Below are 18,980 nucleotides of genomic sequence, written 5' to 3' on the forward strand. Positions count from 1 at the left end.
TGAAATTAATTAATGTAAAAATTGCAACTAACAAAAGTCTAGGACTAATTTTTTTATGTAATTGATCTAATAGTAAACTTTTTACAACTCTGTGTGGTTGCCTCAGCTAACATATTCTATACAAGAACAGAACAAATTTGATTACTATTTCAGTATTGTGTATCTCTATTTAGACTTCCCGAGTTCATAGATGTTCTGGAATGTGTGTTCTGAGTGAATTTAGGTAAAAGGAACCTTTCTACTGTAGCTCCAGGGCTGTTAAAACTGTTTACAAAGGGTACTAACTCATTTTTTGCATGGTATCCTTCATACCAAATATGATAAACCACACTCTTTACTGGGAAATCGCTAGGTTATGGGACTGTTAAAAGATATAAAGTAGAAACTCTCTCTATTACATCCTACCCCACAATTGAGATACCATGTGATAACTATTTTGGTGGTTTATGTGAAATAATTTGGATTGTTGAGATGTTCATTTTTGAACTACTGAGAAAAGGAGAGCAAACTATGTCTCAGATGACACACATACTTGCACTCCTGCCGAAAGTGTGAGGTAATAGGTAATGAAAGACAATAGACTTTTGTTTAGTTTCAAAATGTTTTTTCTGCAAGTCACATAAAACATGTGAGTTGGTAGGTGTGGGAGATTTGAATATGCTGTGTCTTCTATTTTTCTTTACCACCTAAGTTTGTAGTGATTACATTATGGGGTTTTTTGCTATTATTTTGGTTTGCTCATTTAATTTCTACTGGTATATTGCTGAATGTATGTTAAAGTGCACTCTGTACTAGTTGTGAAATGCTGCAGTAGTCCACCATGCTTAAAATGAAGAAAATATCTTTTAAAACTCCTTGACAAAAAAAATGTAGGCAGTAAATAATTTCAGCATGTAAAAGCATTAAATTTGGAGGAGTGGTTTCTGGGTCGGTGGTAGGCTAAAGGAGAGAGTGTGAGGAAATTAAATAAACATATTAAAAATCTTTCATACGTTTAGAAAACAAATAAAAATGTGTACCACAAAATATTTTAGTTTGTTAAGAACTGAAACCTTTATTTTTTCAGTTAGAGACAACTTTAAGCCTTTTTGTAAAGCCCGTTTTCAAACAGTAATTTCACTGGTGCGCTGACATGAGTTGTCACAAAAGCAGATAACTGATCAAAATCAAAAAAAGTATTCCAAAGAGCTATGTAGTACAGATACATCTGCCTGTTTTTCTTTTCAGGACTTTATTTCTGCATCACTTTTGAGAGGGTGTCTGTTGATCCTTTCAATAGCCTGTATTATCACTGTACTACGCTGTAATAACTGTTGTAAAAACCTGCTCTTTCCCCTGCTTAATTAACATAGATATTACTGTAACTTCCTTCTGACTTCCCTCCTTGAAACTTAATCTTTCCTACATAGTACCACTATATTATTCTGTTGTTGCCTCTTTCGAAGGAGCCAGATTCCAAATTGTGAAGTTCAGAACACTGCGTAATTCTTACTCCATCACTGTTTGGCACTTCAGTACTCTTTTCACCTTATCACTCCCTTGGCTTGCTGGTTTTGTTTGCACAACTGCACATTTTGTGCTAGTGTATTTGGGTGGTGGTTTGACCCTGAATAGCAGCGAAGCACTCCCACAGCCACTTGTTCACTTCACCTCCACAATGGAACAGGACAGAAAATAAGAAGAACAAGAGTGAGAAAACTCGTGGGTTGAAATGAAGGCAGGGAAAATCACTCATCAACTAGTGTCTTGGGCAAAACAGTCTTAATTTAAAACATTTAATTACTGATTTGGGTGGTGGGAAACAAAGACAAATATTTAAACAATTAGGGAAAACACCTTTCCTCTCCCCTTTTGCAGGCTTAGCTTCATTCCAGACACCTCTCCTTCCCATTCCTCTACCTACTCCACCACAGATTACACTTTGTCTCATCGATGATGTGATGGGTAGTGCAGGATGTTCAGGTCAAGGTGTAGGAGTTTCTTTCTGCTACTCCTCATTTCTCATTCTTTTCTTCTGCTGTTCCTTCCTTCTTACTCATTTCCTCTGCTCTGATGTGGGTTGACCATGGGCCACAGTCCCTTAGGGGAAGAACCTGCTCCAGTGTGGGTTATCCATGGGCTCTAGTCCCTTTGAGGGTGTTACTAGCTCTGGAATGGAGCACTCCTGCTTTGGCCTTGTTCCTTTCTCTTGGTGTTTACTGCCTTTTCTTAAATACATTTTCACAGAGATGCCACAAATTCTGCTGATGGCCTCAGTTGTGTCCTGTGGTGGGTCCATTGTGGAGCCAGCTGGAACCAGCTGTGACCAGCATGGGACAGCCCCTGACCTCCCATCACAGAGGTCACATGTGCAGCCCCCCTGCCTCCCTGCTACCAAAACCCTGCCATTTATACCAATTACAATCTGAAAAAAACCCTTGTTGGTTGTTTTATTCAAACAAAAGAAAATAAACAAGTTTTATGGCCACTTTTTAGGCAGGATATGAAATAACTAAATCTTATCCCTTTCTGTTCTCTTAAATATATGAAAATTGTTTTTTTAAGATTCTTTTTCACAAGGCAGCCTCACATGGCCTAGCTGCAGTGTAATGTCTAAAGCTACTGTGGCCTAGACATTTGAAAAGACTAAAAATGATGCCATGCAGTGTCTTAAAATCTAGCTGCATATGAAAAAAACCAACAGAAAACCTAGGGTATTACATAATCTTTTGTAAACATCCTTTTAATTTCATTAATTGTCATATTTTGCCTAATTTTCTGTTTAAGGCTTCAGTCTTGCAAACACCTGTGAAAATGTTTAAATTGGCTTATACAGAATAAATGAAATTTACTGAGGTACATGAAGCTATGGGGAACTCAGCTTCATATAAGTACATTGTCATGCAGGTTATGTGTATTAATTTCTTTTAATAGGCATTTTAATTCACACAAGCTATTGAATTATACAATATTTAAAAGAGGTTGGTAAATAATAATCAGTGATATATGTCAATTGGAAGAGAATCAAAATGTTTCCCTACCCAGGTTGTGGTGTCATAACCAAGACAAGCTTATTCTTGCTTGTCTGATCACCCTTGTTTCAGCACTTCTTTCTATTCACTGAGCGTTCTTTGTCTTGATGTTTTCTGTCCTTACTGCTTTGTTAAAACTCCTTTTGAGTTAGAAACTGTTGGCTGAAGTAGAACCAGAGCTTCTTTGGATCTTCCTGAAGCTGCTGCTTCAATGTTTCTTGGCACTGGTAATCCTCTTTTGCTGTTTCTAAATTTAGTTGTGCTTTTTTACTCCATCCATTCGCAGTTCCTGTAAATGTTCCTTTTACTTGCTGCTTTCTGTTGGCTACTCTTTGCAGTCCATCACTTAACGTATGAATCCATAATATTATCTAAGTGGACAGAAGGGATTAAGTTAGCTTCACAGCTTCCAGTCTTACAGGCTGGTGTACACAAACTTCAATATTCTTTACGTCAAGCATACCTGGACTCTGAAGGGGCTTTTGGAAAAGAATTCTTCATTTTCTCATAGTGAAACATTACTTTAAGAATCTGTAACTTTGCTATCTTTTGAGATCCAGCATCCTTTCTCTCTCCCTCTCTCCCTCCCTCCTCCTTTAAAGCTCTGGAAGGTTTCAGTAGTAGCCCTATACTTGCTATTTAATTCACTTGTGAAATCCATTTCTTTTAACTGCTTTTGCTTCCTTCCCCCTTTCCTTTACCTCTGTTTAAGCCATGTACAAACTAATGCTTCTACTATGAACAAAATAGTATCAAATATGTTAAGTGCACAATTGCATCTGCCTTCCATTAAGAATCTTTGTTTATAGTAAAGTACAGATGAAGAGATGAAATATATCCACGAGCTTTTCAGAATAGGATAAAATTTAGCTGTCATGCTCATGTTGAAAAGCATGCAAATGGTTACTCTGCTTAATACTTGACAGCCAACCATGTAGATCTGAAGTTAGGTAAGTGCCAACACTTTCAATGTGTGATTCAATATGGAGAAAACTGACGCTGAAAAGTTTTCTCTTTCTCTGCTTGATTTTCCATTGTTCTTTTCTTTTTATTTCTGTCATTTTGTATATGAATAGAAATGTATCTTCGTTCAGAAATGATTTATAGAGTTAGACTTTTCTTAGATTTTTTTGTTGGTTTTGCTTTGAGAGAGAATTTGAAGCAATTGGCAACCAGGTAAAGAACAAAAGTAAGTAGTATTAAGCTGCCTCAGAACATCATGGCTAGAGTTGCCAGAAGGTGAAAACTGTCTTTATCACTTTTTTTCAGAACATCTAACAATTTAAACAGAATTTGTCATTCATTCCTCATCTCAAAAGCTGTTGCAGTGAACAGTACACAGTACTACTACTGGAAGACTCAGCGGTTGTAACAAAGTCTTAGGCGAGATTCAGCTCCAAGACACCAAAATGTAGATGTCTCTGTATTGTAACGTATAGGTTTAGACACCCATAGTTATCTAACTACCCATTAAAGTTGGTGAGCTGTGGGGCACAGTTCAGCTGTCCATGAATATATGTGCACTGACGTATGAAATCACCTAGGGTATCCAAGATACTTTTATGGCGGTGGCAGAAGTGTAGAGGCTCTTCTGGCAGACAAACCAAGGTGTTGCAAAGCAGTGTGTTATGAAAGATCAAAACTGCACCAACCCAAACTATGTATGGGCAACGAAATCTTCGCCATACCTAACTAATCCTGTCAGTGCAGGTTACAGAGTGATTCAGCTGACCACATGGTAGGGGTTGGGTAGAGGTTCTCTAGAGTAAATGAAACATCTGCATGGTGTTGGCAAATTATAACTTACAGGAGACCATGCCATTCTGGCACAGAAACTAGAAGACAGGGAAGAACACGTAAAATAACAACAAACAGCATATAGGCAGCTGTTTTGTCCTGTCCAAGGTGTGTACTTTAAGATGAATTAAAACACTAAATTCCACTGATGACACTGACTAGATTTCCATTTATTGTAATAGTTTATATACGTAGTGCAACTATAGACATGCAGATGTAGATGTCTTAATCTCAAGTTGAATCTCACATAATGTGGCTACTCACTTACTGAAATGGCTTTTTACTACCAGCGCGCTCATCTTGAGATTCCCTGGGAGAAATTCAGGTGCTGCATCACTTGTCTGAAGAAGTCTGCTACTTAAATAAGGGCTGTGCCTGCTTCTGCTTAGGGCAGTGTAAATAAGTTGCTGGTTGCATTGGTAATTTATTTGACAGCTAGATTTTTTTTTTTAGACAGATATTTAGTTCTCAGTACCGTAAATCTGTGACTTTTCAGACCCTGTACTCCTATTGTCAAAACAGCCCAGATGGCTACTTGATTTTGCAATGCATGGAGGAAAAAGGAACCCTCTCTTCATAGAATGAAAGGAAATTGCCAGAGCTTCTCAGCAGATTTCTTTTTTTTTTGCCTCCAGGCATAAAAAGAACTTAAATTGCATACATTGTCACACAAGTTAAATGTTTTTAGCGGATGTTCATACTCATGGGTCTTTTAGCTCTGCTTTGTCTTATACTGAGCTATACTTTCTGAACAGATGATTTTTCACCTTTGCACTCTTGAGATGTCTTTTATTCACAACTATACACCCACACAATGACAGTGTGCAGAATGACATTGATTTTGCTGTAGTCAAGTCAAAGAGAAGAAAAATTGCTGCATTTTATCGACCCTCCCCCATTTTAAAGTACTTATTTTTAGAATTCTCCCAATTATAGGTTTTAATAACACCACTGTTAACGGTTAACTAAGTTACTTCTGATACTGTGTACAGATCCAGAAAGATCTTACTTCAAGTAAGATCATCATTCATTAAGAAAGTCAATAGAACTGTTAAATATGAAAACATGGTATTCTGTGCTAATGTTTAAATTGATGGATTGTAATTTACTTCTGAAATAAATGTTAAGAGATGCAGTAAAGAGTCCTTCCCATTTTTTAATAATTTAATAGATGTGTCTTCTTAATTTCATGCTTATCCTAAGGAAAAACCTCTGATGTTTTATGTGCATTGAAACATTTCAATATGTTTCTATTTCATGTACTATTCTACACACATCTACTCATTGTTTATAAAAGAGCAAATGACAATGTTTTATGTACTACTGACTGTAAGTAATTCCATCTCTTCTGTAGAAGAGAAAAAAAAAGTACTGAATTACTCTTTATTCCAATTTAGGTAATACTTAGAAAGAAAGTATTTTCCTTACATAGGTCAATTTTGTTGGAAGTTCAGGAATTTATAAACTGAAATGAAAAACAACATTTCAAACAACAGTTAAAAAACCCAAGAAAATGGGATATTCAGACTATAAAATCCATGGGTAATATGGACAGTCCTGGTTTATGGAAAGGAAAAAAAAGTATTTAAAAGTCAGTGTGGTTTTAATGATCCTGCTGAGATATGTGTATGTGAATATATATAAATATTTTCAAATGTACATAACTTTATATATAATTATATATATAAAAATTATATATAGATATATATATTAAAAAAAGGAATCTTCTAAGGAAACCAACTAAAATTCAAGAAAAATTAACTATTACAATAAATATTCTCTGGCAGTGGGATTCTTCTAGTATTAGTACATAAACTGTAGAGTTTTATAGGACCTTCAGATTACTTCATTTTGATAAGGTCAAAACATTAATACATTAACCTGCACATCTGTATGCTTCATGACCACCAAACAGCGTAATATATTGCACTGATGATCTGTTCATGTCAAGATGATAAAACAACTGAGGGAAAAACCTGGGATAAAACACTTGTTTACATGCAGAATGTTTAGTGGTACTGAGAGAAAGTGTTGGAACACTTTGTTTCCCCTTTGAAAAATGTTGGCATTCAAATGCTCCCATAATATGCTTGGGCTTTTTCATTAAGTGATTTATTTTTTCTGCAGTGAAAATTATTTAACCATAATTGAAAGTGATAAGCCATTCCAGTTAGTTTTTGAATAGCTTTGACCATTATGAAGTTTACTGGACACCAAAGGAAACAAACATGAAGTGGCTAACTGGAAAACAGATTTTAAATGTTAAAGTGAATACTGTCAGTGACATCAGATGTATTGGAATTATTTCTGCTGGATGATTTACTCCCATTTCCTTTCCTCCCTCCTCCCCCACCCAGTATTTTCAACTTTTTTTAATTCTAGGAGGTCATTTTTCATTTTGGGGGGTGTTTTTTTTGTTGTTAGGGGACACCTACACAATGAAAGAAATCATTTTGATGAGGAAACAACAGCCAGATGTAGAGAACTAGATAATGAAGTAATTGAATGTGGGATTTTTTGTGTGTCTTGCCTCATACTTGAGTTTCCCATGTACTTTCTAATCAGCCTGCATACATGATTATGCAGAATTATCTCTTCTCTCTGTCTCTATATCTTCTCTTTGGTCTAAAGACAGAGTTGTTTGTTTGTTGTTTAGTTGCTTGAGAACACTTGCACTTTTGATAGAAATCATATCTTCATGTCCTTGAATATAAAGGTAGAGTAGTTATTTAGTTTTAAATTTAATTGTGTGAGCTGGATAACTATGTCTTGAGGCATAAAGTATGTGAAATACAGTTGTTTTGCTCTTTTAAATATTTCTCCCTCTTCTATTTTTTGTGAAGACTCTAATCGCAACATATGCACGAAGACTGAGTAATATGCTGAATAGTCTCCCGCCTAAAGATAGGAAAGTTACTCTTTTACAATAGAAAAGTTAGATCCAAAATTCTGTTCTGGAATATGAATGTGGAAGTGACCCATGAAATATGTTGTGTCAGAAGTTATTTCTTAGTGTTAAATAAGATACTACAGTTTTCACTAAGTCCCAGTATAGGTAGGGTTGAGGACATTTGGCCTTACTCTTCAGAACTAAGTCTAAGGTTATCTACTTCCTAGTAGTAAAAGTACCTTTTGCAAAGTATCCCCCAAACTCCTTAGTAAATAAGGAGTCAAATCTATTCAATGAAAAGTTAATATTTTAATGAATTCTACTCCAAGTAAGGAATGAAAGAATTTTCTGATCTACATTTTCAGTTTCCAGCTACACTTTCTCCACCTTGGTTCCAGTCAATGGATCTTTTTATACTTCAAAATATGGGCTACTTTATTTGTGTACTGTATCAGTAGCAGTACCAGAAAGCTGAAAGAATTTAACTTTTTTTTCCCATTCACAGGCACCTGGAAATCAATTAAACATATACCTCCATTTAACAAAGTGTTTTCACTTAAATGCACCAGAGGCAATAAACCTTGCATACTATTGAACATTATTATATGGAATTTGCTAAGCTGTAAAATCACTAACTAGCACCAAAGAGATTCTCAGTTATGTAATTTCTTTAGATCTTCATTATGTCAAATTTCAGTACCATTCATATTTGAAAGAAAACTTGATAAAAGCCTTCTGAGAACCATGTTGGTCGTAACTTCTCTGTTTCTAAGTCTGTTTGAAAATTGCCAGAACAATAGTAGAATAGCTGTGTGAATACTAAAGTGTTTGTAGCATCTCCTAAGAATGATATTTTTGTTTTGTTTTTTAAATTTATTTACTTCCTTGGTTTTAAGGTGTCAATATATTTTTTTTTACTGAATCCTGTATCAATATTAACATTAAGTTCTACCTTTTCAGAAAATGAAATTAGCCCAATTCACATTGTTTTATGCATTTTTAATTCCAGTGTTTTTTTTTCAGAAAGCTCACATTTTGGGGTTATTAACATGACCCATGACTTTTCCTGAACGTCACCTATTTTTAGCTAATTTACAAAGCTTTGTCCACGAGTGGTGAGAAGAACTTTACATGTAGACTGAGGCATGGAGGTTGAGAACTAGGATTAGGAGAGAAAAAAAAGGAAGGGTAGAAAGAAATATTTGTATCAGGAACCCCAAAAAAGTGAGCTGAGAGTTCTTAATGGAAAGGAATATGTAGGAGAAAGACAGAGCGTTAAGTAAAGTGATTAGAGTGGAGGGTGAGGGATTGTGAGGAAAAGATTTAGGTGAGAAGACCAACAGTAATAAGGAGATTGAACCTGAAGGGAATCTGTTGAATAATTATGACCTACTGGATTAGAAAACTTCTTGTATAATGCATAGCCTGGTTGGAATCTAGTCTGTGCTAGTTGAGAAAAATTGGTTTGAACAGCTAGCCAGGACAAACCGTGGAAGGTATAAGATGGCATGTGTGGAGAGAAGTGCTCAAAATGATTCTGCCAGTGTCCTCAAATTCCACTGCACAGCTGTGAATATGTTCCCTCCTGCCATGAAATATCTGAAACCCACCAGAAAAGTTTGGGTCAAGAAGGTGTTTTTTGCACTGTGTAGAGTGGACTGAGGATCTGTTAAGAATAGTGTCATGCAGAGTTGGCTATAATTCCTTTCTATTATCATTTTGAAGAAGTTAAAAGGTAATTTGTGAATGACATATAAAATTTAAGTTACCCTAAGAAGTAGCTGAGGTATCGTAAAATCATAGGATAATTCAGGTTGGAAGGGAGCCTCCTACTCAAAAGAAGCTGGGCATTGAGATAAAGCCAGGTTGCTGAGGAGTTTATCCAGTTCTATCTTGAAAAGTCCAAGGATGGAGACTGCGTAACGTCTCAATCTGTTCACAGCTTGACAGTCCTCACAGGGTAAAAGTTTCTCCTTATATATGCTTGGAACTTCTCTTGTTTCAACTTATACCCTTTCCTCTTGTCCTCCCACCTCATATGTATTGGAAGGCTCCTTTTAGGCCCCCCTGAAGCTCTCTTCTCTTGGCTGAACAAGTCCAGCTTCCTCAGCCTCTCCTCACAGGGCAAGTGCTCCAGTACCAACCATCTTGGGGACCGTCTGCCAAATTCACTCCAGTTTATCAACTTCTTCCCAGGTCTCCTTCCTTTTGTTGACCCTCAAACTGGACACAGAACTAACAAGTGCTAAATAGAGGTGAGGATAATCCCTTCCATCAGTTTATCAGCCATGCTTTTGTTAATACAGTTCAGGATGCTGTTGGCCAGGGCACACTGCTGGCTCACGTTCATCTTGCTGTCCACCACGATCCACAGGGGCTTTTCAGCAGAGCTGCTCCCCAACGAGTCAGACCCCAGCCTTTCCTGTTGCCAGGGGTTGAATTTGCCCTTGTTTAGTTTCATAAGATTCCTGTTGGCTCATTCCTCCAGCTTGTCTTAGGTCCCTCTGGATGACAAGCCTGCTTTCAAACATATTGTCTATTCCCCCGAGTTTGGTGTTACCTGCAAACCTAATGAGAGTCCACTCCATAGCCTCCTTCTGGTCATTGATGAAGATATTAAAGACGACAGGTCACAAGATAAAGTCCTGCAGTGCTCCACTTGTTACAATCCTCCAAGAAGAGTATGACCCACTAACCACAAACCTGTGACCCTTATTATCTAACCAGGACCTGTGCTCTGCTACTTGCCTTCCTCACTCCCTTCAGGGTCTTGAATTCATTTCATGGTAACTGCAGCCACGGCTACCATTGATTACCATGTCTCCAACCAGCTCTTCCTTGTTAGTGAGTAGCAGGTCCAGCTGTGCGTCACCCCTGGTTGGCCCATCCAGTATGTCTATCAAGAAGTTGTCCCTGACATTTTCCAAAAACCCATCACCACACTCCAGCCATGTGAGCTGTCCCACCACATCTTAGTTACTCCAATGATGTCACCATTCTGTGATGGCATGTGGAGCTCCAGTTCCTCCCGCTTCTGTCCCAGGCTGACTGCATGTGTGCGTAAACTTGAGACAGGGGTCTCTTCACCCTATTTTGTCATTCCTGAAGTCTCTCATATTCCTGTAAATCTTTAATTTCCTTTCTACTTTTTTCCACCACTATGTCATTTAAATATGTGGCTCATTATCTCCCTCTCCATCATTCTTAGTATAAAACTCTCATCAGCAGGTTGGCCAGAGTGTTGGCAAAGATGTTCTTGCTACACTTTGTCATGGGTACCTTTACTACTTCGAGTAACAGCAGACTGTAGTCACTCTGTTTAGGCAGAGGTTTATTTTAACAGCACATGAGATTTGTACCACTGCTTCCTAAACCATCGCTGCATCAGTCAATTTATCTTTAAGTGGCTCACTCTCAGAGTTATAGTCATGCAGTCTTCCTGCTGCACTTTTGGGGGAATTCAAAGACCTTAGCTTGCGTTGCTTCTTTGTAACTCTCTTTGCATAGCAAGCACTGCAAAACTATCTTAATTTGCAAATAAAATGATGGAATCTGTTGATCATTACTATTGTCAGTAATATCAGCAAGCTCTTACGTTCTAAGGTAGTCAGTATACATAAGAGCACTACATAGTCCTCAGGTCCATACTTAGAGTGCTTAAAAAAGCACTATTTAGTGCTTTTTAAACTAAATATTAGGAAAAGAGTAGAGGACAAAACAGAAAACATGCTGCTGTATAAATCAACATGCACCTTGACTCCTGTTGTTGCTCTGGCCTCTCTGCATTTCAGAAGAATATAGCAAAGTTGAAGAAAGTTCAGAGAAAGATAGCAAAGATCATCAAACATGTGGATTAGTTTCTAACTGAAAAGTGATTGACTAGTGTAGGACCCTGCAGCTTGGAAATAGAGCTGTGGGAGGAGGGGAGATACACAGATTGGAAAGTCATGAATCACAGGGATAGTACTGGAAATAGTTATTATGTCTGTTTTGGATGCCAAAACTGAGGTGCATACCAATGAAGCGACTTGCCCAAAGTCACCCAGAAAGTTGATCATTACTATTGATGCTCCACTACTAGTGGAGTAGGGCACGGGGTATTTTGAGTCTCAATCCAGGGCAGCTGAAAACTAGGTAACACTAACCCTTCCACTTTTCGCAAAACTGGCAGAATTGCTTAGGTAATGCTGTTTTAGTTTATAGTACTGCCTAGGTGCACTATGATATGTACAAATACTTGTGAAGAGAATCCTTGATTTGAAGGACATACTCAAATTAAATAAAGCTGACACAAATAGAAAAGGGAACAGGCACATTGACTTTCTGAAAGTAAAACAAACTGCTGCTTTTTGTACTCTTCTTCACCTGTTACTACTTTCCCTTCTCTTCTCATTTAATAGTAAACTTGGGATTAAAGGCAATACCTTTTAATTCCGAATATATATGTCTAGTGTATAGGTGTAACAAATAGGCAAATAGCGTACGTAAGTTTATAACTGGAGATACAAGAAGAAAGGATATCTCTTCATTTGTATGCAGCCTGGTGCTGGTTAGTTTGTCTTTTCACGAAAGAGATATAAAAGCCACATGTTTAAATCATAGTTTCCCCTGGAAAGTTCTAAAAGTTATATGTGTTAAATAAATTAATGATCAAAAAAATTTGTAATTATGGTCTTGAAGGAAATTTCAGTTTTAAGAAATTGACCTTCTGCTTTTTTTTTTTAAGCCATTTGAGCGCACTGTTTTGACACTTAGAGCAAATGAGTCAGTAGTACTTAAGCTAAGAATCATTCAGCTACCCAGTGACCCTAAGGGGAATTGATGAATATTAACTAACCTGGAAGAAATTCATCCTTTTACCTCGTGAAGGCTATCACAATGTCTTTTTTGAGGGTTTAATTGACATTTAAGTATCCCATGGTCTTTGTACAGAGGCAAAATCATAGAATCATAGAATCATAGAATCATTGAGGTTGGAAAAGACCTCTAAGATCATCGAGTCCAACCGTCAACCCAACACCACCAGGCCCACTAAACCATGTCCCTAAGCGCCTCATCTACACGTCTTTTAAATACCTCCAGGGATGGGGACTCCACCACTTCCCTGGGCAGCCTCTTCCAATGTTTAACCACTCTTTCAGTAAAGAAATTTTTCCTTACATCCAATCTAAACCTCCCCTGGTGCAACTTGAGGCCATTTCCTCTCGTCCTATCGCTTGTTACTTGGGAGAAAAGACCAACACCCACCTCGCTACAACCTCCTTTCAGGTAGTTGTAGAGAGCGATGAGGTCTCCCCTCAGCCTCCTTTTCTCCAGGCTGAACAGTCCCAGTTCCCTCAGCCGCTCCTCATCAGACTTGTTCTCCAGACCCCTCACCAGCCTCGTTGCCCTTCTCTGGACACGCTCCAGCACCTCAACGTCCTTCTTGTAGTGAGGGGCCCAAAACTGAACACAGTATTCGAGGTGCGGCCTCACCAGTGCCGAGGACAGGGGCACGATCACTTCCCTACTCCTACTGGCCACACTAGTTCTGATACAGGCCAGGATGCCATTGGCCTTCTTGGCTGTCTGGGCACACTGCCGGCTCATGTTCAGCCAGCTGTCGACCAACACCCCCAGGTCCTTTTCCGCCAGGCAGCTTTCCAGCCACTCTTCCCCAAGCCTGTAGCGCTGCATGGGGTTGTTGTGGCCGAAGTGCAGGACCCGGCACTTGGCCTTGTTGAACCTCATACAATTGGCCTGGGCCCATCAATCCAGCCTGTCCAGGTCCCTCTGCAGAGCCTTCCTACCCTCGAGCAGATCAACACTCCTGCCCAACTTGGTGTCGTCTGCAAACTTACTGAGGGTGCACTCGATCCCCTCATCCAGATCATCGATAAAGATATTAAACAAGACCGGCCCCAGTACTGAGCCGTGGGCAACACCGCTCGTGACCGGCTGCCAACTGGATGTAACTCCATTCACCACAACTCTCTGGGCCCGGCCGTCCAGCCAGTTTTTGACCCAGCGCAGAGTCCACCTGTCTAAGCCGTGAGCCGCCAGCTTCTCGAGGAGAATGCTGTGGGAGACGGTGTCAAAGGCCTTGCTGAAGTCGAGGTAGACCACATCCACAGCCTTTCCCTCATCCACTAGGCGGGTCACCTGGTCATAGAATGTTTATTTTTGTACTTGTCTTTGTACTCATCTTGTGTTAGAATTAATGTGGTGGTGTTTTTTTGTTGGTTTTTTTTAAATTATTTTTAATTATTATTTCCTCAGGGAACAAATTTACTTGATACTTGGTGAAAAGTCTCAATCACTGCTATCCAGTATCTTTTTCTTACATGTGAAGGAAGTTACTTCGGAACTCTGTAGAATCTTTCAGAAGCTCTTGCCTCTGCAAAGATGATCATAGTGCCATTTAATTTATGTAAATATCTAGCAATGATGGTAAAACTGTTGACAGTTTTGACAGAAGCCAAGTTCTAAGTAGAAATAACCAGAACATAATGAGAGACACAGAGAAGATGATATGCTATAAGCGTCAAATAGAACTTCAGTTTAAAGAATGATCATTTCAATATTTTTCAAGACCCGTTCAGAAGGTTTCTGATATCTTTCATAGTTACATTTCTAAGAAGAGAAAGATTTGCAATTGAATTTTTGTCCCCCAAAACAACCCAACAAAACTTGGGTTTCTGACTTCTTCAAGTCAGAAATGCTCACATAATTCCAGGAAAGACGTTTAATACGGATTGGTTTCCATCAAGATAAGTTTACATATATCATTCTCAAATCATAGCACTATGTGAGTTAGTTTGTACAGGAGAAGTTATGAAACTTGTTTTAGAGATGCCTTTTATAGTTTTTGCTGGTATTAATCCCAGTAATATTTAAGTGATAGTTATTTCAACTTGTTACCCACTAAGGACCTTAAATTCTAAGAAATTATATATACTGCAAAGAATGTTACATTCCTGTGTAGAAAAACATAAAATCTTCTGCAGGTAAAAACACAGAGAAACTGTTCTTTTTTATATTTAGGATTTTATTTTTCCTCAGGGATATTAAGAATGGAACATATATGAATTCTGCACAATGTCTTTAAGTCCTTTTCTACTGTCACTGTTTGAAGGATCTGTTGTATGGAAAGCATCCCACAGTATGTTATGATACATTAAGATCAATGTGCGAGGTAGAGAGCTTGCACTAGTTTCTGCATTTCAGTCCCCTGATTCTATGGGCTGCTATTTGTGCTTTTTTCCAAGTAACCTACCCTAATATTAATCCTAATTTCTAGTTTTTGTTCCTTTTGTTGCCTGAAACGTGAATTCTAGTTCTGCTTACCAGTACCTCTTTGGTTGTCTTCATGGTCTAATGATAAGAATGCACCTTCTAACGTAGTTAGTTAGCTTTTTTAATAGAGGTAAAGAAATTGCTGGAAGCAGGCTCCCACAAAGCAAGAAGCAATAAAGTCTTGCTTTCTGGCATAACTCTAGAAAATTGGCAAATTCTGTGAAAAATACTGAATTTCCATATCTGCATGGAAGAATAGATTTTGTGATTGAGTCCAGGAATCTGTATGTCCTTGATTTGGATAAAGGGGACACTTCAGATAACTTGAGGAAGCTGAATGTCTTGAAAGGGTATTTCACTGTCTCAACAAACTTAACAAATGTTGATAACTTCATACAAATTTAATTTTTGTTTTTGAGGGTATTCTTTAGAGTGAAAATGACACGTGATCTTCTCAGAGATATTTTTTTCCAGTGTCAGCTTTGAGTTTTTCTGGAAAATAAATTGATTTGCTGACCTACAGAACTTACATCCAAGAATGTGATTGTCACAGGAGACAGACTTGAGAGCAGGGTATTTTTATAAGAAAAGAAAAAAAAGTGGAAAAAATGTGTAGAACATATATTATTCTAAATTTCTAGTTAAAATACACACTTTCAAAAATATGTGATTCCAATTTAAAGAATATCAATTTTTAAGACACTTTAACAGATCAGTATTTTTAAAAGTAAACAGGGACGTTGGTGCATATGTGTATAAATATCTGATGAGAGGGAGTAACAAAGATGGAGCCAGACTATTCTCAGTGGTGCCCAATGAAAGGATAAATGGTAATGGGCACATATTGAAATATGGGAAATTCCATTTAAAGACTCATAGAATCATAGAATCATAGAATAGCTTGGGTTGGAAGGGACCTTTAAAGGTCATCTAGTCCAACCCCCCTGCTGTGGGCACGGACATCTTCAACTAGATCAGGTTGCTCAGAGCCCCGTCCAACCTGACCTTGAATGTGTCCAGGGATGGGGCATCCACCACCTCTCTGGGCAGCCTGTTCCAGTGTTTCACCACCCTCAGCGTAAAAAATTTCTTCCCTGTATCTAGTCTAAATCTACCCCCTTTAGTTTACAGCCATTCCCCCTTGTCCTGTTGCAACAGGCCCTGCTAAAAAGTTTGCCGCCAAAAAGAAGAAACCTTTTTACTGTAAATGTGATTGAAAAATGGAACAAGTTTCCCAGGGAGGTTGTGGGAGTCTCTATCCCTGTAGAGATAGAGACTGGACAAGACTGGACACTATTCTGAGCAAACTGCTTTAGTTGACCCAGCTTTGAACAGGTGGGGGTGGACTAGACAATCTCCAGAGGTGCCTTCCAGCCTCAACCATTCTGTGAAAGTCTGAAGTGTTCAGATATGATAAGCAACCAGTCATCTCAAAATTTGACCTCCTTAAGTTCTATCAGCTAGGGAATGTAAGAAGTATCCAAAACCAGCTGCCATTTCTCAAACTCAAATTGCCATATTTTTAGACATGCCAATATGTCTTTCTCCTGTAGAAGATGCCTCTTCGTGAGCATTTCTCTGTACAGCATAATACACTGCTAAGGAAAGATACTTGCAGTAACTGAGGTAGCTATTTTGGATATTAGTAACCATTTTGGCTATTGAAAGAGAACTCTTTCATTACTATCATTGTATCATGGTGCAAAATTGCCTGAAGTGCTGATTAAGGCAATACTTATATAACACTTTTAAGAATACATTTGAAATTTATTTTAATGTGTAAGCATTTAGCTTAAGATATCTTGAAATTTTTGGCTAATGGGTCACTGGGGGCATCTCACAGGGAAGCTTTTCCTGAGGCAAAGCTCTTGTTTTGCACTGGATGCCCACTTCATAGCTCAAAAGTTCACTTACCTGCCCACTTGATGCTGACAGCACATAATGTTCTGCAGGAATAGCTTTATCTCTGTAAAGTCTTACGTGGATTTTGAATCAGTTTCTATACTGAAGGAACCTTCTTCCTTGCCAGAGAATTGTTTTCATCTCACTTAGGACTTGGCCTTTCTTAAAAAGTACTATTTTTTAGCCTGTCCTGACCTTTTAAATAAAACCAAAAAATAAAAGATAGTACAGTTAATTTATAATTTGTTCAACTTTGCATTACTTTATAATTAACATTTACTCTGTTTAGAGATTAACTTCATTTATTTATTGAGTGAGAAATAAGAGAAGAATAATACTTCTTGTTAAATGTAATGCTTTGCTTTGTTTATAGGCACTGTATTTTTCACAGTGATTAAGAGACAGTAATTGTCAGGGTGCAGCAAGGGCAGATGGCTCCCTGAGGGCTGGCGAGCTGGGGACCACAGGGGATTTGTGTGGGGGCTGGCAGTGCAGGGCATCGCAGCCAGTGCTGGTCCCACTGCCCCCAGCCAGGGAGCAGGAATGGCCAGGGGGCAGTTGGAGGCAGCCCCAGCCCTGGGCATTGGGCATCTCCATGTGGACAGGCCAAGGGCAGGCAGGGTCATTAGCCCCATGGCCAGGCAGGGCAGGGCTGTAGGGAGCTGGGGACCAGCACTGCTGTGGCATTGCTGGGGCAGGGACTGATGGCCCCAGGCTAGGGGTCCTGGACCCATGGGCATGGGTGGTGGGAGGCCCAGGGGAGGCTGGGCAGTGCTGTTTAGGCCCATTAGAGCCCTCAGAGTCCCGACAGTCATTGAACAAGTACTTCAGTGGTATAAGATACATAGAAACATAATTTACATTTGGTATACAAAACTTCAGATCTAAAGTTAGTTGGATTGTAATGCATTTATATAGTATAATGTTAGACACAGAATCTTGTTATGGCCGAAGGGAATGCAATTTATATGGAGTTAACAATTTATTGTTATTCCAATTAAAGTTTTAACAGTCTGGTTGTCTAAATTATCTAATATAGAAAAGCCTCAATAATAATAATATACTTATAAAAGTTAAGAACTGCCTTCTTACTCTGCAATATTTTTCTCGTCTTATTTTCACCCTTTTCACTGTGTCCCTGGGGTGGGGATTACAACGAATTGATAGCATCCGAGGGTCTGTGTTGGGATGAGTATGATATTCATGGTGGTGACAGGGCGGGGAGGGGGGGGTCCTCTTCAGTCTTGGAGTTCAATTGTTTCTTTTTATATGTTTTCTTAACACAGGCTGCTTCTTTCTCATTTCTCTTTACTAAAATCTGAAAGTTGCACATTAGCCTCCCTCAGCCTCAGTAAGTATAAAGGGCTGTTGCTTGTTATGCAGTGACTTTGTAGCTTTATCAGAGCTTTACTGTATGCAGTATTCTCAGAGCACAACATTCCCGAAATACAAACAGATCAGGAAATACTCACTTGACCACTACAAATTATCAAAACTAGTGAAAACAACCTCAGGCCAAGGCAAGCCTGCATCGGGTCAACACAAATCCTCTGGCCTTGTATTACTAATGAAAAAATTATACTTATTAGGCTACAGTCTTCAGAATTTCTGTATCATTCTCTATTAATTTTGCTAGACACAGATAGAGAAAACAATGCAAAAGATGTGCTTAAGTATTAACATTTGTATTCTTTCCTATGCAATGAACGTATACAGACTGATACTAGGGTAAACCGGCAAGATACCTTTTCTGCAAGCTTGTCTTTGCCCTTTGCCTAGTAAATGAACAGCCTTTCTAAGAACTTTACATTATTTCTAACAAGTACTAATCTGTTTTAAAAACAAAGAAAAAAATTATTAGCTCTTAAAATTATCTTGAAGATTAATACATTGGATAAATTTTTGGAGTCTTAAATTACCTTAGTAATCTTTAGTAATAAGTTTATGTCAAATAGCTCCTTGATGCCTAACACTGGATTTAGAATAGAAAATTTGGGCATTTAGCCTGCTTAGGGCAAAGATTAGATACCTGACCTAGATACTCGAGAGCAATGATACAAAGATTTTTTTTATATTAAGAGTAAATGAAAGACGTTTATTACTGG

The 18,980-nt window shown here is 38.3% G+C and overlaps 1 protein-coding gene across 1 annotated transcript in view; it reads left to right on the top strand.

Moving 5' to 3' along the window:
* The window catches only part of CSMD3 (CUB and Sushi multiple domains 3), an 823,344-nt gene that overhangs the window by 264,535 nt on the left and 539,829 nt on the right, over positions 1–18,980 (top strand). The window lies entirely within an intron of this gene.

The sequence above is a fragment of the Aptenodytes patagonicus genome, chromosome 2 (assembly GCF_965638725.1).
Source record: "Aptenodytes patagonicus chromosome 2, bAptPat1.pri.cur, whole genome shotgun sequence".
NCBI lineage: Eukaryota > Metazoa > Chordata > Aves > Sphenisciformes > Spheniscidae > Aptenodytes > Aptenodytes patagonicus.